The following is a 27,990-nucleotide window of genomic DNA, read 5'->3' on the forward strand; positions in this document are numbered from 1 at the left end:
CCTGGGCTACAGGTCAAATCGGAGCTGCACCTGCCAGCTACACCACAGCCACACCGGATCTGAGCCACATCTGCCAACTACACTGCCACTTGCCACAATGCTGGACCCTTAACCCACTGAGCAAGGCCAGGGATCAAACCCGCATCCTCGTGGATACTAGTCAGAGTCTTAACCGACTGAGCCACAGTGGGAACTGCTACGGAAATCTTCGTAACAGAAAGATTGTAGTGAACGAGGGAGCATCAGTATTGGGGCCTTAACTGCGACCAGCGCACATGCTCATGACGTTATGTGGGAAATGGGTGTGGGACCTGTGGGTTTCTCTGTCTTATCCTCATAACCTTTCTGTCAACCTGAAATGATTCTGACTTTTTAAAAACTCATGGTTTACCAAAATCTCTTCCACTCCTGGATATATATCTGAATAAAACAAAATATTCAGTTGAAAAAGCCAGATGCATCTCAGTGGTCACAGCAGCACTATTCACAACAGCCAAGACCAGGAAACAACCTAAATATCCATCGACAGAGGAGTGGATCAAGAAGATGTGGTCCATAGACACAATGGAATATTACTGTGCCATAAAAAAGAAAAAAACAAGGGCATTCACAGCAACAGATGGACCTAGAGAGTCTCATACTAAGTGAAATTAGACAGTGAAAAACAGGACTTCCTTGGGGGCACAGCAGGTTCAGGGTCCTGCACTTTCACTGCAGCAGCTCAGGTCACTGCTGTGGCAGGACTTTGATCCCTGGCCCGGAAACATCCATAGGCCATAGGCATGGCCAAAATTAAAAAAAAAAAAAAGGAAAAGACAGACAAATGCCATATGACAGCTCTTATATGTGGAATCTAAAAAGGACACAAATGAACTTAATCATATGACAGAAACAGACTCAGAGAACAGACTGGTGGTTGTCAAAGCAGAAAGGGCAGGAGAGGGATGAATGAGGAGTTTGGGACTCGCGGATCTAAACCACGGCAGAGAAAGCGGATAAACAAGGACCGACTAATAGCACAGGGAACTCTACTCGATATGTTGTAATAACTTATAGGGGAAAAGAGCTGAAAAGATGTGTGCGTAAGTATAAATCAATTTACTGCATATAGGAAACTAGCAACATTAAAAATCAACTACAATGAGAAAAAAAGATTAGCAAGCAAAACAGGAAAATGACGGAACAAATTTTCGCATATTGAAGTGTGAGGAAGTTATTCCGGTTTATATATGATTTAATTTGAACTTTAGGCTAAACAACACAGCCTGTCTGTGGCCCGGCAAGCATGCATTGTACATCTGCTTTAGTCATGAAGCAAAAGTACACTTAAGGAGTTCCTGCTGTGTCTCAGTGGTTAACGAATCCGACTAGGAACTATGAGGTTGCGGGTTCGATCCCTGGCCTCGCTCAGTGGGTTAAGGATCCGGCGTTGCCATGAGCTGTGGTGTAGGTCACAGACACGGCTTGGATCTGCCATTGCTGTGGCTCTGGCGTAGGCAGGCAACAACAGCTCCAATTAGACCCCTAACCTGGGAATCTCCATATGCCACTGGTGCGGCCCTAAAAGGAGAAAAGACGGGAAAAAAAATACACTTAAAAATCAGAATGGAGTAAAAGTGGTTCAGACCTCCAGATGGTGCTGGAGGTCAAGTGCCAAGGTGAGTTCAGCTATGTGAACGGAAGCTCAACATTGATCCATCATCAGGGACCTTCAAAGCAGAACCACACGGAGGAACCACCTCACACCTTTCAGAGTGGCCATCATGGAAAAGAACTCTTGTATGATCTAGCAAGCCACTCCTGGGCTTATGTCCAAGGAACCCCCAAAGAAATCATTCAAAAAGATCCATGCACCCCTGTGTTCATAGCAGCACTCTTCACAATAGCCAAGACACGGAAGCTACCTAAGTGTCCACTGACAGAGGAATGGATAAAGAAGATGTGAAATTTTATATAAACATATATGAATGATGAAATATTACTCAACCGTGAAAAAGAATGAAATCATGCAATTTGCAGCAACATGGACGCAACTAAATTTTATCAACTAAGTAAAGTCAGAAATAGACAAATACCATATACTATCACTTCTATGCAGAATCTAAATAATACAACAAAATAGTGAATAGAACAAGAAGATGCTGACTCACAGACACAGAGCAAACCTGTGGTTTTCAGAGGGAAGTCGGAGGGGGAGGGGAGTCAGAGGCACAAACTACTGTGTATAAAATAAATAAGCTACAAGGCTCTATTGTACAGCACAGGGAATAGAGCCAGTCTTTTATAATTAACTATAAGTGGAATAAAATCTTTAAACATTATGAATCACTTTGTTGTACACCTGAAGCTTATATAATGTTGTACAGCACAGGAGACAGAGCCAATATTTTATCACAACTGTAAATGCAGTGGAACCTTCAAAAATGGTGAATCACAACAGCCAAGACTCAGAAACCACCTAAATGTCCATCGACAGAGGAATGAATTAAGGTGTTGTGATATATATACACAATGGAATACTACTCAGCCATAAAACGAAAATAATGCCATTTGCAGCAAGGTGGATGCAACTAGAGATTCTCACACTAAGTGAAGTAAGTCCAAAAGAGAAAGACAAATACTGTATGATATCACTTCTATGTGGAATCTAAAATATGGCACAATGAACCATTTACAGAGCAGAAACAGACTCTCAGAGACCAGACTTGTGGTTGCCAAGGGTGTGGGGACGGAGAGGGAGTGGGATGGATGGGGAGTTTGGGGTTCATAGATGCAAACTAGGACATTGAGAATGGATCAGCAGGAGCTCCCGCCGTGGCTCAGTGGAATCTGACTAGCATGCATGAGGATGCAGGTTCGATCCCTGGCCTCACCCAGTGGGTTAAGGACCCCAAATTGCCATGACCTGTGGTGTAGGTCACAGATGTGGCTCAGATCTGCTGTGACTGTGGTGTAGGCTGGAAGCTGCAGCTCCAATTCAACACTTAGCCTGGAAACCTCCATATGCCACGGATGTGGCCCTAAACAGACAGACAGACACCCACACACAGAATAGGAGAAGTGTATGTGGAGACTGGGAGACAGTGAGAGGCATGGAGATGAGAGCTGAGTTTTAAGGAACATTTCTTTGCAACCGAGACCTACCCTGGCAGCCTTTCTCGTATGGCCGGATGCCCCGGGAATGGGGCTTCTTGGGCAAGATGGCTTTGCAGGCTGAAGACGACGGGACTGCATCACCTCAGCATCACTCAGGAGGACGTCACAAGCTGTCGCTCTCAGGATCCTTTACACCCAATACAGGCAGGTGCTGGGAAGCATAAGAACAGTCTCTGGTGACAAAAATCGAAAGAAGAGCACACGAGGGTTCACCTCCAGGCTCCCCGAGTCTAGGAAATACCCACAGGATCCGACAGTTCTCTTTTCTCCAAACGGGAGAGGCAGGCAGCGGGATTGCTACCCTGGAGAGAGAGGCGAGGATGGACAGAAGCCTGAGTCCCGCCATCAGAAGAGAAGCATCCTTAAGTCTTGTGTGGGGAGTGGACGGTCCACAGGGACCTGCTGGCGAGCACAGGGAACTGTACCCAGGATTGCGTCATCTCCCCTGCGGGCAGAGCATCTGAGAGCGAATGGATGCGTGTGGATCACGGAGTCACTTTGCTGCACAGCAGAAATGGCCACAACCTTGTATATCTACTCTCCTTCGATGAAACGGAAAACTGTGAAAAGTTAACCCCAAGAAAACGAGGCATATGGAGGTTCCCAGGCTAGGGGTTGAATCAGAGCTACAGCTGCCAGCCTACACCACAGTCACCTCCACGCCAGACCTACACCACAGCCACAGCCACACCAGATCCTCAACCCACGGAGCGAGCCCAGGGATCAAACCTGCATCCTCATGGTTCCTGGTCAGATTTGTTTCCATCGCACCACGACAGGAGCTCCAAAACTACTAATTTTTCAAAGTAAACCAAGAAGAAACCAAACCACTGAATGTTTCTGAACAAACGTTACCATAAAAAAAATCCAAACCACTGAATATATATATATTTTCAAACGTTTACAACCACGAAGAAAACCAAGCCACCAAATTCTTTAACTGGACAAACCGCATGGAAAGAGGGTTCTGCCAAGAAGATACTCCCACGGCCAAAGAGCACCTGAAAGGATGCTCGATGTCGCCCATCATGAGACAGGTGCGAACCAGCAGTAAGACACCGCCTCCCCTCACCAGGACGGCTACGAACAGAAACAGAGTCACCTGATTCTAAAGGAACGAATGCGTCATAACCAAACTCACATCCAGATAGTGTGTTTAGACCCGTGGCTATTACTTCTTTGTGAAGATTTTATTTTTCCATTAGAGCTGATTTACCATGTTCTCTCAATTTCTGCTCTGCAGCAAAGTGACCAGCTGTACATAATACGTACGTCCTCCTCGCATTATCCTCCAGCGGATTCCATCACCCGGGACTGGACATTGTTCCCTGTGCTGTACAGCAGGACCTTGGCTGTTACCCTAAAGCACACGCCACTCCAGCATCTTCTAAACACCTGCATGTTTTCCGACCATCTCAACATTCCAGAGTCCAGCTGAGGGTGTCTTTTTCACCATCTGGGTTCTCTACCCTTGATGTAGAAAATCTGCATGCAAATAAAGATGATAAAAAAGGAATGGGACATGCACAAAGAGATTCCTCAATTAATAGCATGTCCACAACTAGAAAAGGGACCCTCAGACACGGTGGGTGGGACGCAAATTGGTGCAGCCGCTGAGGAGAACAGGAGGGAGGGTCCTCAGAGAACGAAAAATACAAGTGCTGCCCAACCCCGCAACTCCACTTCTGGGCATGTATCCAAGGAAGTGAAAGCAGGTCTCAGGAGGTCCCCTGTGGCTCAGTGGGTTAAGACACTGCCATCGTCTCTGTGAGGATGCGGGTTTGATCCCTGGCCTCGCTCAGTGGGTTCAGGATCCGGCGCTGCCGTGAGCTGTGGTGTAGGTCGCAGGCGCAGCTCAGATTCAACCCCTAGCCTGGGAAATTACGTATGCCGCGGACCCAGTCCTGAAAGTAAATACATAAGCAAACAAACAAAAAAGGGGTTCCCTGGTGGGTTAAGGATCCAGCATTGTCGCTGCTGTGGTGCAGGTTTGAACCCTGGCCTGGCCTGGGAACTTCTGCATGCTGCTGGTGCAGCCAAAAGCATTAATTACAAAGGAGGAAAACAGCGGAGGGGATGACACAGACAAATCAGAGAGAGAAGGTAGAAACGTTTGAGTCGGTGCCTGCAGGGAATTTCGGGACCAGGCGTCCGTACTGCTTGTGGGGACACAGTCATGGTTTGCACCGCCGTGACCGTGGGGGGCAGACAGCTCTGGTTTTCACTGACCGTCAGATCCTTCAGCAAGAAGGTTGACGTGTGCTAGGAACCCCCCAGCCTCTTCCCGGGCGCTGGGGGGGGTCACAGTTTACTCAAAGCGCTGTTGGCCTGTCATGAGGAGGCTTCACTCCGCCTGGTCTGGTCCCCAGGGAGGTCCCCAGGCTGGACGGGACAGACCCCAATTAGGAGTTCACCAGCCGCATATATGCAGTATTTCTCTCCAAGGGCAGCCAGAACAAATCAGCACACATGCTACAACGATGCCCCCTTATCATCTCACAGGTCTGGGGTCAGAAGCCTCCCGGGGCCAAGACCGACGTGGCTGTGGGGTGGGTCCTCCTGGAACCTTCAGGGGAGAATCTGTGTGGTACCTTCTTCCAGAGACCACACACCTGTCGGGCTCCACGGCAACCTTGCCCAGCCTCCCGTCCCGAAAGGAGGGACCTTCACCTGGTCACGGCTCCTCCCTCTACCCTCCTCACCCACTTTATTTTGTTAATTCTTTTTAGGGCAGCACCTGCGGCACATGCATGTTCCCAGGCTAGGGGTTGAATCGGGGCTGCAGGGTTGAATCGGAGTTGAACTACGGCCAGAGCAACGCCAGATCTGAGCCTCACCTGCCACCTGTGCGTGAGGCAACACTGGATCCTTAGCCCACCAAGCAAGGCCCAGGATTGAACCTCTATCCTCCTGGACACTCTGTCGGGTTCTTAACCTGCTGAGCCACAACGGGAACTCCCCTCACCCACTTCTGAGGACCCTGGGCTTACAATGAGCCCATCTGGATAATCCCAGGTTGCTGCCATCTCAAGGTCAGCTCAGGGCCAAGCCTAAATCCACCGGCATCTGTAACCCCGCGTCACCACAGCAGGTAACATGCCCGCCTGTCCTGGGCACTAGGAATTAGGAAGTGGACATCTTTAGGGTCATTGTTCTGCTGACCACACATGGTCCCAAAGGGACTGGGCTGGGACCCAGACCCACGCTCGCTGATAAAATTAGTATCATGGTCAACTTCCCACCAGTGACTCTCTTTTTTGGCCACACCCACAGCATGTGGAAGTTCCGGGTCCAGGGATTGAACCTGCGTCACAGCAGCAGGGACGTCAAGTCCTTAACCCACTGAGCCACCAGGGAACTCCCTGATTTCCTGCCCAAGTTGTCTGTAAACTGTCAAGAACCCTTCCTCCTCCAGGCAAGCATGTCAAAGAGTTTAATGAGGCTTAACGGGTGGCTGCTTCCCTGTAGAAAACCTAGAGTCTTAAGCAGCCACAAAGATGATAAAGCAGTTTCTCTTCTAAAACACGGACTCAGACAGAAAGCCATGCCCCTGAAAACAGGCAACATGTGGGGAAATAAAGCACATGCAGCTCAGTGTGATGCAAGAACTATACTGGAAAAGGATCTGAGAAACAATGGACGTGTGTGCATGTGTCACGGACTCACTCTGCTGTGCACCTGAACCTAAACATTGTAACTCAACTCTACTCCAATACAAAATAATGTTTAAGTCAATATTTTGTGTTTTTTTTTTCCCCAGCTTTGAGATGGGACTGGCTTAGTTTCAGTGGCTACATGATGCTCTCGGACCGTGACACGAGCTATGTCGTGTCATGGGGCAGTTGTATCCGATGATTTGTATGTCGTGCCTCGTGTGCCGTCCGTCTGGTTTCGTGTCATGTTCCCCACTCAGCCATAAAAACGAATGAAATAACGTCATTCACAGCAACATGGATGCAACTAGAGATTCTCACACTAAGCGAAGTTAGAAAGACAAACACCATATGATGTCACTTCTATGGAAGCTAAAATATGTCACAGATGAACCTGTCTGCAGAACAGAAACAGACTCCCAGACATGGAGACCAGACTTGTGGTTGCTGAGGGGTCGGGCGGGGGATGCAGTGGGGAGTTTGGGCTGAGTTGATGCAAACTGTGACACTGAGAATGGATCAGCAGCGAGGGCCTGCTGTCTCGCACAGGGGACTCTGTGTCCAATCACTTGTGGTGGAACATGACGGAAGATACTATGCAGAAGTGTGTGTATAGACGGATGACGGCGTCACTTTCCTGTACATCAGAAATGGACAGAACAGTGTAAATCCGTGATAATTTAAAAATTAAAGAAAAAAAGAAATTGACTGTGTCAGGAGACACGGACCAGGAGGTACTCCCTCTGCAGGAACCATTCCCGGGCATCTGTTTCCATCGCTGAGCAAGATTTACTCAGACACGTGCATTCTGAGTTTAGTCCTATCCCATGATTTTCTTTAGAAAGTGCACCAACTGCCCTGTGGAAAGTAAATGCAGCTGCCTTTTCCTAGTGTGTCCTGCTTAAAACAATTTGGGACAATCTCAAATGACTTTAGCTCAGCAACATCCAATGTCCACCAGGCGGAGGACACTGAGACATCAAACGAATGGAACAGAGATGTCGTTTCCGGTGCTGTCTGCCCACAGGTGGAAGGGGACTAGTGTCCTCCCGTCCCGAAGACCGAGTCTTCAGCAGGAACCTGACGGGTGTGGAAGAAACTCATTGGATGCCCTAATTCTTGGGGTAAAACCCGCAGAGTATGCACGTCCTGTTGGTGGGAGTGTAAATCCGTGCAGCCCCGACGGAAAACAGTACAGAAGTTCCTCAAAGCTCTAAAAATAGAACTATGTCCCCGCAATCCCACTCCTTGGCATCGACCCAGACAAAACCCTAATTTGAGAAGCTCCAGCCACCCCTATGTCCATTGCAGGACTATTCACAACAGCCAAGACATGGAAACGACCTAAATGTCCATCCACAGAGGAACAGATAAAGACGACGTGGTCCGTGGACGCAATGGAATACGACCCGTCAAAAAGAACGAAACGAGGCAGTTGGAGTGACACGGAGGCAGCTCGAGATGATCGCACTAAGTGACGTGAGAAAGACACACACTGTATGATGTCACATATGTGTGGAATCTCAAAACATAACGAGTGAACGTACATGCAAAACAGAAGCCGATTCGCAGACACAGAGGACAAGCCAGTGGTTCCAGTGGGGAGAGGGAAGCGGGAGGGTGATCTGGGGGGGGAGTCAGAGGACACACCACGGGGTATAAACTAAACCACCCACAGGGAGATCCCCCACAGCACGGGGACACAGCCAGTGCTTGATCACAACTGCAAGTGAAGGAGAACCTTGAAACACCGTGAATCGCCGTTACACACCTGTAACACAACAGTGCATGTCAGTGACACTTCAGTTCTTCAAATTTTAAAGGCAAAAGCACATAGGAGTTACCGCTGCCGGGGAGGCGGGTAGCGATCCTGCTTGTCTCTGGCGTGGCTGGTTTGACCCCTGCCCTGGCGCAGTGGGTTAAGGATCTGGTGTTGCCACAGCTGGGCTGCAGCTCAAAGTTGATCCCTGGGCTGGGGAACTTCCAAATGCCGTGGGTGTGGCCAAAAACCAAAAAAAAAACCTAAATAAAATCACACAATATGAAATCTACCCTCACCAGACACCACATAGTACATGATGTACACTAATCTATATAACTTTTATACAAATAAAGTCATTTATATAATTATACACACCGTCTACACATGCCTGCTGCTGTGTGCACACACCTTTCAAAACAGCATTTCCTACTGGAGCCAAAAGCTGGATGGAGACAGGGCAGGGGGGCTCTCCGGCATCTGATATTACATTCTCCCAAGGCGAGTACATTCGCACGTGACTGCCACATGTCAAAAAAGGCAGGACAGAAAGCGTAACAGTCCACCCGTGATTCATGTGGAATCATGAGGATTTCGCAAAAAGGACGCCCAGGAGGAAGGATGCTGGGGTGAGTTTGGCTTCTCCTGTCTGGGCACTCAGCCCGGGCTGAGGCAGCTGCCCCCCTCCCGCTGGCACAGGCAGAGCCTACGCCTGACCCGTGGCGACTCCATCACGGAGGCAGACACACAGACTCAGGAAAAAGCAGTCAAATGAGCAGAATGACTTCTGTACTCGAAACACCCGACTCGTAGGGAAAACTAACGCATCAGGAGTCATTTCTTTGGGGGTATTGGGAACGGCTTTGGCACAGGGCAGGAAATTGAGCTGCAGAATAAATTCAGGGTCACGGTGAAAGCGCTGAACGGCCCATGTACCCCAACAGAAAAACGGACCTTGTAAGAGACAGGGTCTGTGCACGGACCCAAGGGTAGGTGGTATCCGGCTGGGAAATCGTGCACGCGTGTCATGAGGTGGGGAACTCTGTCCCCCAGGACCTCCGGACGGGGCTGTATTTGGAGACCAGGTCTTTTTTTTGGTCTTTTGCCTCGGCATGTGTGTAGTCACAGCCTTAGTTTTGATGTGGCCAATAGGAATGTTCACTGACTGCATGTAAAGTACCAGGGCTCCAGGGCATGCTTCATCAACCCTTCCAAGGAGTCGAGGTGTTGGGGTTTCTTCTGTTTTTTGGCTGCACCTGCAGAATGCAGAAGCTCCCAGGCCAGGGACTGAATCCACGCCACCACAGCGACCCGAGGCATTGCAGAGACAACGCCAGATCCTTAACCAGCTGCACCACTAGGGAACTCCCAAAGTCGTTTCAATGCTCACTGGAATAGCCCGAACCAGTTTTTGCATAACTGTGGCCATGCTTTGTGTCACAGGCCCTGGAAAATCTGGCCAAATCATTGGATTTCACATGTACCCATCCTTGACCCAGAGATGACCTGGGAGAAGGGCTCTTTAAAGAGGTCAGGACAGACACGCACGGAGGGACGGCCCTGTGAGGACACAGCGGGGAGACGGCCGTCAACTCATCCAGGAGAGAGAGGCCTTGGGAGGGACCTTCCCTGCCTGGCCCTGGGGCTCAGACTCAAGCCTCCAGAACCGGGAAATTAATATCTATCTAAAGCCTCGATCTGCAGTACGTTTAACTCAGCCCAAGCAGACGAATTAATACATCACGGTTTGACAGACACACACTTTTGTTTTTGGCCGTGCCCATGGCATGTGGAAGTTCCCGGGCCAGGGACAGACGCTGAGCCACAGAAGTGACAGTACCAGGTCCTTAACCCACTGAGCCACCAGGACACTCCTCAAGGAAACACTTTTACAAATTACAGCAATCAGAATGTCTGTAGGTCCCAATTAGCAATTTGTGGGATAGAGCAGCAAGTCTCCTGTTAGGGTCAATTAAAAAATGCTATTTATGTTTGAAAAATGGAATTATGGAATTAAAGGAAAAAGAAAAAAAAAGGGAGTTTCCTGGTGGCCTTGCCCAGATTCCACCTTGTCACGCCCGTGGTTCAGGTGCAATCCCTGGTCTGAGAACTTATGTAGGCTGGGGGCACAGCCAGTTTAAAAAAAAAAAAAAAGGCAACACAAGACATAATACATTTGGACAAGAACATGGCCTGCAAGCAAGACCATGCGAAGGTCGCAGTTCCCTGATTCCTATTTGAATTGAAAAGCATTTGTATCTTTTGGCCCCAAAGTGTCAATACGAATACTCGCAGCTGGCACTGTTGCCCACCAAATGCCACACAGCCCTCAGTGGGTGAGCAGGAGGCAAAGCCATCTCTGACCGGTAACCAAAAGGGGAGAAAAAGCACCGACTGTGTACCACAGCCACACTGGCACCTGTAACCTACTGTATACACCAGCCCAGACGCCCCTTCCTGAAACCGTGGGAATTCTAGCTGAGACAGGCTGGGACCTGGGACCCTTTGCTGCAGTGCTGGTACCAGGAAGGATCTGGCTCCTTGAACAACAGATACAAAGAAACTCTGAGCGACTAAAAATAGCAGGCATTTTTAAACATACTAAAAATAGCAGTATAAACAATAAGATACAAAAAGACCAAAATCCAACTATCACTTCTGAGATGCTAAGAGTCAAAGCAGGGTCTCCTGCCTGATCCCTGCACAGGGCTCCGCCAAGGGGGTGGGCGCCCCACCCACCCGCACCCCATCTAAGGGACCGGCCCACCTCCTTGGGGAGCGAGCCAGGGCCCCTGTTACTTGTTCCCTGCTGCAGCCGGAGCCTCAGCGAAGCCTGGCCTGATTCCGCCCTCTGACCCCATCCATTTCTATAGGTTGAAGAAACCAGGCACCCAGGCCGGTAACAGAGTGACCTGCTTGCCTGCGGGCACAGCTGAAGGCCAGGACCGTTGTCAGCTGCCTCTGTGCAGCTAAAGTTGTCACAAAATCACGAATCAGAATCTTGAGGAAAAACGCCCAGAAAATGCTCCTTTCCTTTCCGTGGGCTGTATTTTCGTAACCAATTCCTCGTAACAACCTTTTCTTCCTCAGCAGAAACCACATTAAATTTACTTGCCAGAAAGAGAGTCACACACACAATTTTCTAAGACTCATGAGACTGTGAAATCCCTGCCATGAGCCCACCGTTACAGAATGAAATCACCTTGCGTTTTCTTAAATTTTTATCAGACGAGAGTTGATGGACACTGTTGTGCCAATTTCTGCTGTACAACAAAGTGACCCAAGCATACACACATATACCTTCTTTTTCTCTTATCATCTTCCATCCTGGTCTATCCCAAGAGACTGGACAGAGTTCCCTGTGTGGGACAGCAGGACCTCTTTGCTCATCCATTCTCCGTGTCCTAGTTTGCATCTCCTGACCCCACACCTGAAGAGTAAATTCAGAGAAATGAGAAAATGCAGAAACAAAGAAAAACAGTCAAGAAAGAATAATAATACTTGTCCATTCAACGAAGTCAAGTCCCTTTATTCTTCCTCCAGGACTATGGAGAATATTCTGAGCTGTGTCCTTGAGCTGTTTGCAGGTGCTAAAGCCCCCGCCAGGTGGAAGAAGTGAGCTGTATGCTGCCCACCAGCACGGAGGCCCCAGACCGGCTGGAACCAGAAGGTGGATGACGCTGACTCCCAGTGACCTCACCGCCCACCAGCCCGAAGAGTGTCCCCAAGCTGATCACACCCCGAGACCCTCCCCCTCGCTCTGTCTTTAACAACCTTCCCCTGAAGGCAAAGTGACCGAGCTAAAATGTCATCATTTCCCCTAAAGCTGAGACTTTAAAGACATAGGATCCCATTATCCCAATGTTGAAAATCAACTACACTTCAGTAAAATTTAAAATATTGAAAGAAGACATACGATTCCAGTCTTTAGAAAACACATCTTCACATCCAGACAGTATTTAGTATGGATTCCCCACCTCGCTTTGACAACTGTCCGACTCATTAAGAATTCAAAAATGCTAAGGTCCCGCTGCACAACACAGGGAACTATATCCACTTTCCCCGATAAACCTGAATAGAAAAGAATATACATAAAAACACGTAGGCTCTCCCGTCGTGGCTCAGCGGAAATGAACCTAACTAGTATCCGTGAGAATGCGGCTTTGATCCCTGCCCTCCCTAGTGGGTTAAGGATCCGACATTGCCGTGAGCTGTGGTGGAGGTTGCAAAGGCGGCTCAGAACCCCTGTGGCTGCGGCTGCGGTGTAGGCCTGCAGCTGTGGCTCTCATTCGACCCCTAGCCTGGGAGCCTCCATATACCACTGGCATGGCCCTAAAAGACAAAAAGGGAAAAAAACAAAACAAAACAAAAAAACCCGAGAACATATACACATGTGTAACCGAATCACTTTGCTGTTCAGCAGAAATTAACACAACATTGTAAATCAACTCTACTTAAAAAAAAAATTCAGCCTGTTTCTTTGAGGGCTTTCAGATCAAGTCTATGAGTGACCACCGCCTGGGCTGGATAAAAAGATGAAGCAGGGAAAAAAAAAAAAAACCCAGACTGATGGGCAGAGCAGGACCAGGAGTGCTCTGGGTTGTCCTATGCCATCCAGCACCACCACAGGCCATGTAGACAAGAATTCCTGGAGGTGTTACATTCTTCTTTGCTCTTTTTCCCCGGTGAACCTACTTGAAGCAGGGAGGCTGTCAGCCTCCCCTGCCTCCATGAGGCTGGACGGGATTGAACGCGACTCAGCAGGAGGCACGTGGACATCGAGCCCAGGCTGCAGACCCAGAGGCACCGGCCTTCTTACCTTTGCATCCAGTGGACGAGGAAGGATCCTGCACAACAGCCTGATGAAAAATAGCACCAGCGTTCCGTCATCCCTCGGGACACACATCTCAGACCTCCTGAGCGGCCAGTGGGGCGTGTAGAGTGCGTACTGGCTGAGACGCCCGATGCTCAGGCGACTGGGCACATGAGAAACGGTCAGATTTGTCACCGAGAAGAGGCTCCCCGTCGGACACGCACAGAAGCCAACCCACGGCACCAACTTTAGTAAGAGGAAGAGCGTTGCCGTGCGGTCAACCAGCAAGGAGCCCAGAAGCAAGGCTCTCCAACCTGTCTCCTCCATCCAGAGGCTGGGTGGAGTTCAAGGAGTTGGGGAAGCTGACTGGCTAGTCTTGAGTCAGGCCATAGATGCTACCCCTGTGGCTGAAGCCAGATGCTTCCCATTGAAAGAGTTCCTGCCTCATCAAGGGCGGCACTGGCAACTTTTCTGTTCTTTAGGTTCCGCAGACAGAAGATTCATGGTTCTGGGGTCGTCCTGGAGATGTGGGCTTCTGTCTTGAACAGGTACCAGGTTGTCCCTGTAAAATAACTCAAGATTTGATGAGTCAGCAACCTCCTCAAGGTGGCAAAACCAGTTGAAGCGGGTGCCGTTTCAAGGTAAGCAATCAACAACCCACTGAAGGGGCCAAACCAGCGGAAACTGGTTCATGATTCACGTGCTGTTTCAGACCAACTCCTGAAACCACAGCCGATGTGTCATGACACACAAATAAAGTCACTGCAACATTGTGCTTGAACATCAGGAAGGTGCAAAGAAAACGGCTCTTGGATTTGTTCTTCCATAAATGGGACCAAGGCTGAGAGGCTCCTGTTAACCCAGACAAGTAATGACAAAACTGCAAATCGTCTCTGCAAATTCAGCAGTGTTTTCCCTGAACGCACCTCTGTGGGGCCAGCGTTTGAAGCGGTAGAGGAACTGGTTAAAAATGCAGTGGACCTTCTACACATAATAAATGCTGGGGAGGAGTTCCTGTTGTGGCTCAGTGGAAATGAACCCAACTATGATCCATGAGGATACAGGTTCCGTCCCTGGCCCCACTCAGTGAGTTAAGGATCCAGCACTGCTGTGAGCTGTGGTGTCAGTTGCAGATGCAGTTCGGATCTGGTGTTGCTGTGGCTGTGGTTTGTAGCTCCAATTTGACCCCTGGCCTGGGAACTTCTATATGCTGCAGGTGTGGCCCTAAAAATAAAAAAAAAAAATACTGGAGAGGGTGTGGAGAAAAGGGAACCCTCCTACACTGTTGGTGGGAACATAAATTGGTACAACCACTATGTAAACCAGTATGGAGGTTCCTCAAAAAACTACACGTAGAACTACCATGGGATCCAGCAATCCCATACCTGGGCACACATCTGGAAGAAACCCTAATTGGAAAAGATCCAAGCACCCCTACGTTCATAGCAGCACTATTCACAGTAGTCAAGACATCGAAACCACCTGAAAGTCCATCGACAGAGGGATAAAGAAGATGTGGTCCTTCGCCTCCGAAGGTTAATCCCTGAGAAAGGGCCGGGGGACGCCTGGGAGGGGGGCTGGGCACCGAGACCTCGCCGCCGAAGGTTAGTCCCCGAGAAAGGGCCGGGGGGGGCGCCGCCTGGGTGGGGGCTGGGCACCGAGACCTCGCCGCGGAAGGTTAGTCCCCGAGAGGGAGCCGGGGGACGCCTGGGTGGGGGCTGGGCACCGAGACCTCGCCGCGGAAGGTTAGTCCCCGAGAGGGAGCCGGGGGACGCCTGGGTGGGGGCTGGGCACCGAGACCTCACCTCCGAAGGTTAGTCCCCAAGAAAGGGCCGGGGGACGCCTGGGGGGGGGGGGCTGGGCACCGAGACCTCGGCTCCAGAGATTAGTCCCCGGGCTAGGGGGGCGGGGCAGAGCAGAAACTGCTTGGGAGGTCTCTAAACCAGTTGACGGGGCAGAGACTGCCTGGGAGACTAGAAAACAAAGCTGTCGCAGAGGAAGGGAACAATACTCTAGGGGCGGGGAAGGGGAAAGCCACATCAGAGGGAACCTGGGAGAAGAGCCTAGTCTGTGCCCGTGCTGGGGAGGGGAGAGAAGAAGGGGTGGGTCCCCATAGAATACCCCCCACGCCACAGCAAGCTTACAGGCCCGCTAGCTAGCTGAAAACTGTGCTTCCCAGTGCATCCCCTCCCCCCACCCCCGCCACGCCCTATGCTCTCATGGACCTGGGGCTGCCTGCCATCCAGGAGGGCTGGCCTCAACAATTGCCTGAAGCCTACCACCGCAGGGGCTGTCCCTGCACAGGCCTGCTTGCCCTTTGGAGGGGCTACACTTCCGCAGAGCAGCACCAAACAGCACCAGCCCCCGAGAAAAGGCCTGCAGCCTAGAAAAGCTAGAACAAGCTTAGCCAGGCTGTGAATAGATCGGCCTAATTCTCCGACGGTTTTTCTGAGTCGGGTTGCCCCGGGGAGGAGCCTCTTCGGTTTCCAACGGCCCTGCTACCCGCCCAAGCCCCCAGGGGATGCTCTAGTGGACCAGCTGCATAGGACTGCCAGCTCCAGGCAGGACCCCCTGCAGCCCAGAAAAGCTGCAACAAGCTCAGCCAGACTGTGAAAAGATCCACCTACATTCTCAGGCTGTCGTCCTGAGTTGGGCTGCCCTAGGGAAGAGCCTCTCAGGTTCTCATTGCCCCAGATAGCTGCTCCAGCCCCCAGGGGGTGATGCACCCCTAAAAAGCAGCTGCCCAACACCGCCAACCCCCTGCAAGAACCCCACAGCCTAAAAACACCAGAGCAAGCTCTGCATGGCCAAGTGAAATCTACCATCGCGGTGTGGACCTCTCAGTCCTGTCTGCCCTCAGGAAGTCCTCCTTTGCTTCAAAGAAACACTGTTAGCCCCATCAACACTCCAGAAAAGCCACACTGCCTCAAAAAAGATTGACCAACAACGCCAGCCCTCAGGAAATATTCCACGGCAGTGACAAGGCAAACACTGCCCGATAACGGAGAGTACAACTCCCTCAGGAGAAAGAAAACAACAAGCAAGATGAAGAAGCTGAGAAACCACCCCCACTCAAACCAACAGGAGAACTCACCTAAAACAGTCAACAATGAAACAGATCTCGGCAGTCTGACAGACCTGGAGTTCAAAAGAGAAATAGTGAAAATACTGAAGGAATTAAGAGAAGATATGAACAGTAATGCAGATACCCTCAGAAAGGAACTAGAAAATATGAGGAGGAGCCAAGAAAAACTAGAACATTCATTTGCAGAGATGCAAACTGAACTAGGGGCAGTAAAAACCAGAATGAATAATGCAGAAGAACGAATCAGTGATATGGAAGATAGAATAATGGAAATCACTCAATTTGGTCAACAGACAGAAAACCGAATCAAAAAACTGGAAAGCAATATAAGAGACCTATGGGATAATATAAAGCGGGCCAATCTACACATAATAGGAATTCCAGAAGGAGTAGAAAAAGATAAGGGAATGGAAAATATATTTGAAAAAATTATTGCTGGAAACTTCCCAAATCTAAAGGATACTGGATTCAAGATACAAGAAGCACAGAGGGCCCCAAACAAACTGAACCCAAACAGACCCACACCAAGACACATCATAATAAAAATGGCAAAAGTTAGTGATAAAGAGAGGATCCTCAAGGCAGCAAGAGAAAAACAGAATGCTACCTACAAGGGAACCCCCATAAGAATATCAGCTGATTTCTCTACAGAAACACTACAGGCCAGGAGGGAATGGCAAGAGATATTTAAAGTGCTAAAAGGAAAAAATATGCAACCTAGAATACTCTATCCAGCAAGAATATCATTTAAAATAGAAGAGGAAATAAAAATTTTTCCCAACAAACAAAAACTTAAAGAATACAGCAACACAAAACCCAGGTTAAAGGAAATATTGAAAGGGCTTCTCTAAACCAAAAAGAAAGGAAGGAAAGGGAAGAAAAAAGAAAAAAAAAAAAAAAGAAGAAGAAGAGGAAGAACTAGGACTGAGGAAACTGCAATCAGAGAGCAGTCACTCAAATAAGCCAGCATACAGATTTAATCATGAACATGCTTCAAACAAAATAAAATTAAAAAGAAAAAAATAAGAGAGTCATCAAAACCATAAAATGTGGGCAAGGGATGTCAGGAGGTAAATAACCCTTTTTGTTTATATGTATGTCTCTCTTCTTAATTTTAATACAGTAATGAGGAGTTTGAACTTACAGGACCATCAGGCTAAAACACACAATTACGGGAAGGGGTTAGCATACTTAAAAAACAGGGCAATCACAAGCCAAAACCAAATACTGCATTTGCAAAAAATGAAAAAAAAAACCACTCAAGCAGATAATAACAGGAGACCATCCAACCAAAAAAAAAAAAAAAAAAAAAAATGGAGAACCATAGAATCAACTGGAACACGAGGTTCAAATGGCAATAAATGATCATCTATCAATTATCACCTTAAATGTCAATGGGCTGAATGCCCCAATCAAAAGACCAAAAGACAGAGAGTGGCTGAGTGGATAAAAAGCCAAAAACCTTCAATATGCTGCCTACAAGAAACTCACCTCAGGACAAAAGATACATATAGATTGAAAGTGAAAGGGTGGGGAAAAATATTTCACGCCAATAGACATGACAGAAAAGCAGGAGTCGCAACGCTCATATCAGACAAAATAGACTTTAAAACAAAAGGCATAAAGAAAGACAAAGAAGGACACTACTTAATGATTAAGGGATCCATCCAAGGAGAGGATGTTACTATCATCAACATATATGCCCCAAACATAGGAGCACCCAGATACATACAACAAATATTAACAGACATAAAGGGAGATATTGATGAGAATACAATCATAGTAGGAGACCTAAATACCCCCCTCACATCAATGGACAGATCCTCTAGACAGAAAACCAATAAAGCAACAGAGATCCTAAAGGAAACAATAGAAAAGTTAGACTTAATTGATATCTTCAGGACACTACATCCAAAAAAAGCAGAATACACATTCTTCTCAAATGCTCATGGAACATTCTCAAGAATCGACCACATACTGGGACACAAAGTGAATCTCAATAAATTTAGGAGCGTAGAAATTATCTCAAGTATCTTCTCTGACCACAATGCCATGAAATTAGAAATCAACCATGGGAAAAGCAAAGAGAAAAAACCTACTCCATGGAGACTAAACAACATGCTACTAAAAAACCAATGGGTCAATGAGGAAATCAAGAAGGAAATTAAAAACTACCTTGAAACAAATGATAATGAGGACACAACCTCTCAAAACCTATGGGATGCTGCGAAAGCAGTGCTCAGAGGGAGATTTATAGCAATCCAGGCCTTTCTCAAAAAAGAAGAAAGATCCCAAATTGACAACTTAACCCTCCACCTAAACGAATTAGAAAAAGAAGAACAAAAAAGTCCTAAAGTCAGCAGAAGGAAGGAAATTATAAAGATCAAAGAAGAAATCAATAAAATAGAGACTCAAAAAACAATAGAGAAAATTAATAAAACCAAGAGCTGGTTCTTTGAAAAGGTGAACAAAATTGACAAACCCCTGGCCAGACTCACTAAAAAGAGGAGAGAAAGAACCCAAATAACCAAAATTATAAATGAAAAAGGAGAAATCACAACGGATACAGCAGAAATACAAAAAACCATAAGAGAATACTATGAACAACTGTATGGCAACAAGTTTGACAATCTGGAATCAATGGACAATTTTCTAGAATCTTACAGCTTGGCAAAACTGATCAAGCAGAAACAGACCAACTGAACAGACCGATCACTAGAAATGAAATTGAAGAGGTCATAAAATCACTCCCTACAAATAAAAGTCCAGGACCAGATGGCTTCACAGGTGAATTTTATCAAACATATAAAGAGGAATTGGTGCCCTTCCTCCTTAAACTCTTTCAAAAGGTTGAAGAAGAAGGAATACTCCCAAAGACATTCTATGAGGCCACCATCACCCTCATTCCAAAATCAGACAGAGATACCACCAAAAAAGAAAACTATCGGCCAATATCATTGATGAATATAGATGCAAAAATTCTCAACAAAATCTTAGCCAACCGAATCCAACAACATATCAAAAAAATTATACACCATGACCAGGTTGGGTTCATCCCAGGTTCACAAGGATGGTTCAACATACGCAAATCAATCAGCATCATACACCACATTAACAAAAAAAAGGTCAAAAATCATATGATCATCTCAATAGACGCAGAAAAAGCATTTGACAAAGTTCAACATCCATTCATGATCAAGACCCTCGCCAAAGTGGGTATAGAGGGAACATTCCTGAATATAATCAAAGCCATTTATGATAAACCCACAGCAAATATAATCCTCAATGGGGAAAAACTGAAAGCCTTCTCACTCAAATCTGGAACAAGACAGGGATGCCCACTCTCACCACTGCTCTTCAACATCGTTTTGGAAGTCTTAGCCACAGCAATTAGACAAACAAAAGAAATAAAAGGCATCCATATAGGAAGAGAAGAGATCAAACTGTCACTGTATGCAGATGATATGATACTATACCTAGAAAACCCTAAGGACTCAACCCCAAAACTCCTTGAACTGATTAATAAATTCAGCAAAGTGGCAGGATATAAGATTAACATTCAGAAGTCAGTTGCATTTCTGTATACCAGCAATGAAACATTAGAAAAGGAATACAAAAAAATGATACCTTTTAAAATTGTACCTCACAAAATCAAATACCTCGGAATACACCTGACCAAAGAGGTAAAGGACATATATGCCGAGAATTATAAAACTTTAATCAAAGAAATCAAAGAAGATGTAAAGAAATGGAAAGATATTCCATGTTCCTGGATTGGGAAAATCAATATTGTGAAAATGGCCATCCTACCCAAAGCAATCTACAGATTCAATGCAATCCCTATGAAATTACCCATGACATTGTTCACAGAACTAGAACAAACAATCCAAACATTCATATGGAACCACAAAAGACCCAGAATCGCCAAAGCAATCCTGAGAAACAAAAACCAAGCAGGAGGCATAACTCTCCCAGACTTCAAGAAATACTACAAAGCCACAGTCATCAAAACAGTGTGGTACTGGTATCAAAACAGACAGACAGACCAATGGAACAGAATAGAGAATCCGGAAATAAACCCTGACACCTATGGTCAATTAATCTTTGACAAGGGAGGCAGGAACATCAAATGGGAAAAAGAAAGTCTATTCAGCAAGCATTGCTGGGAAACCTGGACAGCTGTATGCAAAGCAATGAAACTAGAACACACCCTCACACCATGCACAAAAATAAACTCAAAATGGCTGAAAGACTTAAATATACGACAGGACACCATCAAACTCCTTGAAGAGAACATAGGCAAAACACTCTCTGACATCAACCTCATGGATGTTTTCTCAGGTCAGTCTCCCAAAGCAATAGAAATTAGAGCAAAAATAAACCCATGGGACCTCATCAAACTGAAAAGCTTTTGCACAGCAAAGGAAACCAAAAAGAAAACAAAAAGACAACTTACAGAATGGGAGAAAATAGTTTCAAATGATGCAACGGACAAGGGCTTAATCTCTAGAATATACAAGCAACTTATACAACTCAACAGCAAAAAAGCCAATCAATCAATGGAAAAATGGGCAAAAGACCTGAAGAGACATTTCTCCAAGGAAGATATACAGATGGCCAACAAACACATGAAAAAATGCTCAACATCGCTGATTATAAGAGAAATGCAAATCAAAACTACCATGAGATACCACCTCACACCAGTCAGAATGGCCATCATTAATAAATCCACAAAGAACAAGAGCTGGAGGGGCTGTGGAGAAAAGGGAACCCTCCTGCACTGTTGGTGGGAATGTAAACTGGTACAGCCACTATGGAGAACAGTTTGGAGATACCTTAGAAATCTATACATAGAACTTCCATATGACCCTGCAATCCCACTCTTGGGCATCTATCCGGACAAAGCTCTACTTAAAAGAGACACATGCACCCGCATGTTCATTTCAGCCCTATTCACAATAGCCAGGACATGGAAACAATCCAAATGTCCATCGACAGATGATTGGATTCGGAAGAAGTGGTATATATACACAATGGAATACTACTCAGCCATAAACAAGAATGACATAATGCCATTTGCAGCAACATGGATGGAACTAGAGAATCTCATCCTGAGTGAAATGAGCCAGAAAGACAAAGACAAATACCATATGATATCACTTATAACTGGAATCTAATATCCAGCACAAATGAACATCTCCTCAGAAAAGCAAAGCATGGACTTGGAGAAGAGACTTGTGGTTGCCTGATGGGAGGGGGAGGGATCGGGAGCTTGGGCTTATCAGACACAACCTAGAATAGATTTATAAGGAGATCCTGCTGAATAGCATTGAGAACTATGTCTAGATACTCATGTCGCAACAGAAGAAAGGGTGGGGGAAAAAACTGTAACTGCAATGTATACATCTAAGGATGACCTGACCCCCTTGCTGTACAGTGGGAAAATAATAAAAAAAAAAAAAAAAGAAAAAAAAAAAAGAAGATGTGGTCCTTATACACAATGGAATATTACTCAGCCATGAAAAAGAACAAACTCATGGCATTGCCGCATCATGGATGCACTTGGAGATGATCATACTGAGTGAGCAAAGTCAGACAGAGGAGGACAAACATATGATACCACAACTTTAGGTCATTTCCGCGTCTTGGTTATTGCGAATAGAGCTGCAATGAATATCTCCTTGTAGTTCTGATTTGCATTTCCCAAATGATTGGCAATGTTGAGCACCTTTTCATGTACCAGTTGGCTGTCTTGGAGACCCAATTTTAAAGGGGCACAGGGCATCTTCCAACCAACTCTTGGGCACCCATGACATTGGGACAGAGCCTGCTGGGGGTCAGCCCTGATGGAAATAAATGAGAAGCCCCAGAGGACACCAGCTCCACCTCATGGGACTTCAGTTTCCAGGGATTTTGCTTCTCCAAAACCATGACACGGGGTCACACAGTCCTATGGCTGTGGCCACACGTTGTCCTTACCCCGTGCCTAGGTGGTCAAGGTAAGCAGAAACTTTGGAGGGTTGCAGTGGCTTCCTTCCAACCCCCCTCACAGGTGTCCATCCTGCCTGTCGACAGTTCTCCACCAGACCCCCGACCCCTCCCAGCTCTGAGCCTGACCCTCGTGTCCTGCAGCCGTTCACTGCCCGGAAGATTAAGGACGTGGTTGCCTGACGTTCCTGGGGAAGGAGGGACAGGGGACAATCCTGCATTTCTCCCTGGTGGCCAGCCTGTCACCTCAGGAAACCGGAAGGCAGAGGGCTCTGCCTCTTGATGGAAACCCAACTTCTAGACATTATTGCCTTTCTCAAGCGCTGTTCTATCTGATAAACACGTAATTTTCAATACTGTCAACATCTTTTTAAAAAGTTAATTTTACTTGGAAGCAGGTTCATAGACATGCAATTCACACTCCGCCCTCCTGCCTCACTGAAATGTTACATTCAGTGGCTTTTAAAAATTAGATTAACTCAATGCTTTTAAACAATTTTCTTTTTAGAATTTTAAAATTTTTATTGTGTTGTCTTTTTAGGGCTGCACTGTGGCATATGGAGGTTCCCAGACTAGGGGTCACATTGGAGCTGCAGCTGCCAGCCTGTACCACAGTCACAGCAATGAAGGATCCAAGCTGCAGCCGCAATCTACACCGCAGCTACAGCCATACTGGATCCTTAACCCACTGAGGCCAGGGATTGAACCTGCGTCCTCAGAGAGACTATGTCGGGTTCTCAACCTGCTAGCCACAACAGGAACTCCAAAACATCATTTTAAATATTGTCAATACTAAAAGAAAAAGAAAACCTTTTTTTATGGTCTTTTTGCCATTTCTAGGGCCGCTTCTTCGGCATATGGAGGTTACCAGGCTGGGGGTCCAACTGGAGCTGTAGCCGCCAGAGCCACAGCAACGTGGGATCCGAGCCTCGTCTACAACCTACACCACAGCTCATGGCAACGCCAGATCCTTAACCCACTGAGCAGGCCAGGGATCAAACCCACAACCTCATGGTTCTTAGTCGGATTCCTTAACCAGAGAACCACGACAGGAACTCCGAAAGGTTGATCTCATTTAGAGACAGCGTCATGCAGAGGCAGTTCACATTCAGCCCTTCCCTCACTTGAAATGCTTTTAAAAATTACCTCAATGGCTTTGAAAAACTGTTTTAAATTTTTTTTTCTTTTTTTTTGGCTGTGTCTGCAGCATATGGAAGAAATCCCTGGGCCAGGGATTGAACCTGCATGACAGCAGCACCCCAGGCTGGTACAGTGACAATGCTGGGTCCTGAACCCTCTGCACCACAAGAGAACTCCTATTTACTTTTAGAGGTAGTTGACTTTTTTCTTTGCTCTCCTTTGCAGTTTCTTCTTTTTTGGGCTTTTTGCCTTTTTTGCTCCCTTGGCATATGGAGGTTCCCAGGCTAGGGGTCTATTCGGAGCTGTAGCTGCCGGCCTACGCCAGAGCCACAGCAACGCGGGATCTGAGCCGTGTCTGTGACCTACACCGCAGCTCATGGCAACACTGGATCCTTGACCCACTGAGTGAGGCCAGGGATCAAACCCACAACCTCATGGTTCCTAGTTGGATTTGTTAGCCACTGTGCCACGACGGGAACTCCAAAAAAAAACCCCTTTACTTTTAAGCAATTTTACCAAGCTGAATGGGAGGGAGATTTTTAACTTAAAATTTTGAAAACAACAAAAAAATAGTTTTACCTTTAGAAAAAACCCCTTGGTCTGAGTAGAAAGCTCTGGAAGATTTAAGATAATTCATCCCAAGATCTTAAAGCTCCTTGGGCTGTTTCTTCCATTCACAAACGTTCATGAGTTTGTCTTTTTCCACACCTGCTCCCTGTGAGCTGATTTTTATTGCTATAAGCAGAACGTGATGTATATTGCAATGCTGGCCGTTCTTGGTAAAATATTCTGGCATGGATATAACAACCCTATTACTCTTCCTTTTAAATGGATTCTTGAGGCATTCCATCTCTTCTCCAAGCCTTTTTAACGTCCTAATGAATCTGCCAAACGCATTGATTACTTTATGTCGTGTTCATAAAGGAGATTCATCGCCTTCCTGGGCGACACGTAAAACCCCGGGGGGACTCCTGCCCGGGATCAATATCTTGCCATCACCACCGATGAAGACGCTCTGCCTGCTACAAGCAGCACACGGTGCCGTGTTTGGCAGAAAGCACTCTGACCAAACCAAACCTGCCACCCCGAAAGGTCAAGAGCCATCATCCCCAAATCATGAGCTTGGGGCCACGACTGCGCCTGGCACGCCCGCTCCTCCAGGGCAAATTCCAGGGCAGCCGTTTTCCCTGCTGCATCTTGCATCTGACCTGTCTGGTCTCATCATTCCAGGTTGAGATGCCAGGATTGGGCTTCAGACACCCTTGGGTCATGGAGTCTGAGTCAATGAAAATCTCCTGTGCCTTCAAATGCTAAGACTTGTCTAAGGCATATGCAGGGGGGCTTCTTTGATGGAAAAGCCAACATGTAACCAGTGTTTTGTCTTGACTGGTGTGTCCAATGACCTCGTGACTGGCGGAAAGTAATTAGGGCTTAGAGATGTGAGCGGTAGAGACGGCTGGGAACAGGTGAAAGCTCCTGGACAACGGATTCTATGCAGGACTTAAAAAAAAAAACCTGAAGTAGAGTCACCTGACAATGTCATGTTTCAGGTACACAGCACACTGATTCTGTTATATACTCACACACACACACGTATGTACACATAGGTATACATACACACACACACTCTTTTCAAGTTCTTTTCCCTTATAGGTTATTATCAAGGACTTTGCCTTTTTAGGGCTGCACCTGCGGCACATGGAAGTTCCTGGACTGGGGCTCGAATAGGAGCTTCAGCTGCCAGCCTACACCACAGCCATGGCCACACAGGGTCCAAGCCGAAACTGCGACCTACACCACAGCTCATGGCAACACCAGATCCTTAACCCATGGAGTGAGGCCAGGGATCGAACTTGCATCCTCATGGAGACAACATCCGGTCATGAACCTGCCAGGCCACCATGGGAACGCCCCAAGGACTTTGAAATCCCCCAGGGTCTCCCCTGTAGATTGCTTTCCTCTATTTTGCCCAGCAATGACAGCTCCTGTGTTTCCAGAATCTGCCCACAGAGCTGCTGTGAAGTGCCACGTTCCTCCTGGCAGAATGCGGGAGAGTCTGGGCATCTCACCAGCAACTGGTTCCCTTTCAGAGAGAAAACCACCCTTTGCTGGTGAAGAACGCGGCTGATCTTTCAGAATCTCACGCGTCCAAAGTAGGTCCCCTCCCCCCGTCTGCAAAGGACCCTCCTCCAGCCTGGCTTCTGAGACCAGCACCCTCTCCAAAGGCAGGTTGTGAACTGGCCACCCTAAGAGGCCTTTCACTGCCTGTTAACATGGGTGCTATGGCCTCGGGGAGGGTGCTGGGCTGTCGTTTTTCAAGGCAGTTTACTTTTCTGAAAAGTAATAACCTCCTCTCACCTGTGGGAGTTTGACATCGAATTGAAGTTTTGAGGTCATATCTGAAGGGTTGTTTGCTTTTTGTTTTATTTTTTAGGGCTGCACCTGCAGCACATGGAAGTTCTCAGGCCAGGGATTTAACTGGAGCTGCAGCTGCCAGCCTACACCTAGAGCCACAGGGATGTGGGATCTGAGCTGTGAGACCTACACCACAGCTCACGGGAACCCTGGATCCCTAACCCACGGAGCGAGGCCAGGGATCAAACATTCATCCTCATGGATGCTAGTTGGGTTCTTAACCCACTGAGCCACAAAAGGAATTCCCGAAGTTGTCTTTTTTAAGTGACTGGCATTTAAAACCCCACAGGGAAGAGGATTCAGTTTGGGTTTTGAAAGCATTCTTAACAGCTTTCCCACAGAAAACCTTACAGGGCCCTCAGGTCCTACCCTGGCTCCTCTGTACGAGGTCAAAAGATGAGAAACTAAAGGACAGGGGCCAGGAATGCAGCTTGGGGTGGATTCCCACGGCTGCCCATTTTAAACCTCACTTTATAGTCAGAGACGATAGAGTTCCCTTTGTGGCTCAGTGGGTTAATAGCTTGCCATAGAGTCTGTGAGGAGGAGGGTTCGATCCCTGGCCTTGCTCTGTGGGTTAAGGACCTGATGTTGCTGCACGCTGCAGCGTAGGTTGCAGGTACATGGCTGGGATCTGGCATTGCCGTGGCTGTGGTGTAGACTGGCAGCTGCAGCTCCCATTCGACCCCAATCCTGGGAACGTCCATATGCCACAGGCGCGGCCCTAAAAAGAAAAGAAGTCCCATAGGGGCAGCCTCCTCTCCCACGTTTGCCTTCTCCTGTTTAGCTGCTGGTCCTTGGTTCAAAGATGCATGACTTCAAGAACATAGAATTACAGGTGGGAGAACTCGTGGCCAGTCACCCAATCCTGATGCTTAGAGACAGAGACTTGCTCCCCATGAGGGAGGGGCGGGTGGTGCCCGACGCAAGCCCCTCCCCAGCCTCCGGGGTTTGCCAGTGAGCCCCTTGGCAGGGAGACACACTACCCCAATGTCCCTCTTTCTTACAAAGACACCAGTCATTGGATTAACTGCCCGCTCTGCTCCAGTGGGAGCTCATCTCACCTGTGACATTCACAAAGACAGGTCACCTTCTGAGATTCCAGGGACACAGATTTGGGGGGAGACTCTCTTCAACCTGGTGGTGTCATTGCTTTAAGTCCTGACTGTCCACCTGATGCAGAGGTCTCAGACCACCGCATTCCTTGTCTCACCCAGCATTTCCGGCTGTAACCTGTTAAAGAACAAGGCTACCACCGGCTGCTTCTACCACGGCCAGGGTCAGGAGTCACTTCATGCTGTTGGAAAGTAACTTAGAGATTTTTAGTTATTGGTTTTTGGTGCACCCATAGCATGTGGAAGTTCCCATGCCAGGGGTCGAACCTGCACCATGGCAGCAACCTGAGCCACTGCAATGACAGCACCACATCCTTAACCCAGTGCATCGCCAGGGAACTTTGGAGATTTTACAATAACCTTAAATGGGGCATAATTTATAAAAACACTGTATCGCAATATTGTACACCTGTAGCTGATAGAACACTGTAAATCACTCTCAGCTAGCAATCGCATTCCTGAGCATGTATCTGGAAAAGACGAAAAATAGTAATTCCAAAAGATACACATGCTCCCACATGCACAGCAGCCCTGAATACAATAGCCAAGCCATGGAAGCAACCTAAACACCCATCAGCAGAGGAGTGGATGAAGATGATGTTATAGAGAGAAAACACAGACATACAATGGAATATTACTCAGCCATAAAAAAAGAATGAAATCATGCCCCTTGCAGCAACATGGATGGACCTAAAAATTATCATACTAAGTGAGGTCAGAGAAAGACAAACATCTTATGGGATCTAAGCTACGATACAAACGAATTTATTTACAAAATAGAAACAGGTTCACAGACAGAAAATAAACTCATGGTTACCAATACGGTGGGGGGGATATTTTAGGTGTTTGGGATTAACAGACACACTACT

The 27,990-nt window shown here is 47.3% G+C and overlaps 2 long non-coding RNA genes across 2 annotated transcripts in view; one reads left to right on the forward strand and one right to left on the reverse strand.

The window, feature by feature from the left end:
* The window catches only part of LOC110258200 (uncharacterized), a 58,208-nt gene extending 49,267 nt beyond the window's left edge, over positions 1-8,941 (forward strand). The window contains exon 11 of the long non-coding RNA XR_014836136.1: positions 6,917-8,941. This is a non-coding gene — a long non-coding RNA (uncharacterized LOC110258200). The remainder of the gene's footprint in view (positions 1-6,916) is intronic.
* LOC110258193 (uncharacterized) overlaps positions 1-27,990 on the reverse strand; it is a 326,487-nt gene that overhangs the window by 8,429 nt on the left and 290,068 nt on the right. The window contains exons 2-5 of the long non-coding RNA XR_014836135.1: positions 13,388-13,943; positions 12,546-12,639; positions 11,869-11,998; positions 3,145-3,307 (exon numbers count right to left, since the gene is read on the reverse strand). This is a non-coding gene — a long non-coding RNA (uncharacterized LOC110258193). The remainder of the gene's footprint in view (positions 1-3,144; positions 3,308-11,868; positions 11,999-12,545; positions 12,640-13,387; positions 13,944-27,990) is intronic.

The sequence above is a fragment of the Sus scrofa genome, chromosome Y (assembly GCF_054392235.1).
Source record: "Sus scrofa isolate SSC_HxYL_T2T_F1_AM1 chromosome Y, Sscrofa_HxYL_maternal_Yorkshire_Landrace_v2.0, whole genome shotgun sequence".
NCBI lineage: Eukaryota > Metazoa > Chordata > Mammalia > Artiodactyla > Suidae > Sus > Sus scrofa.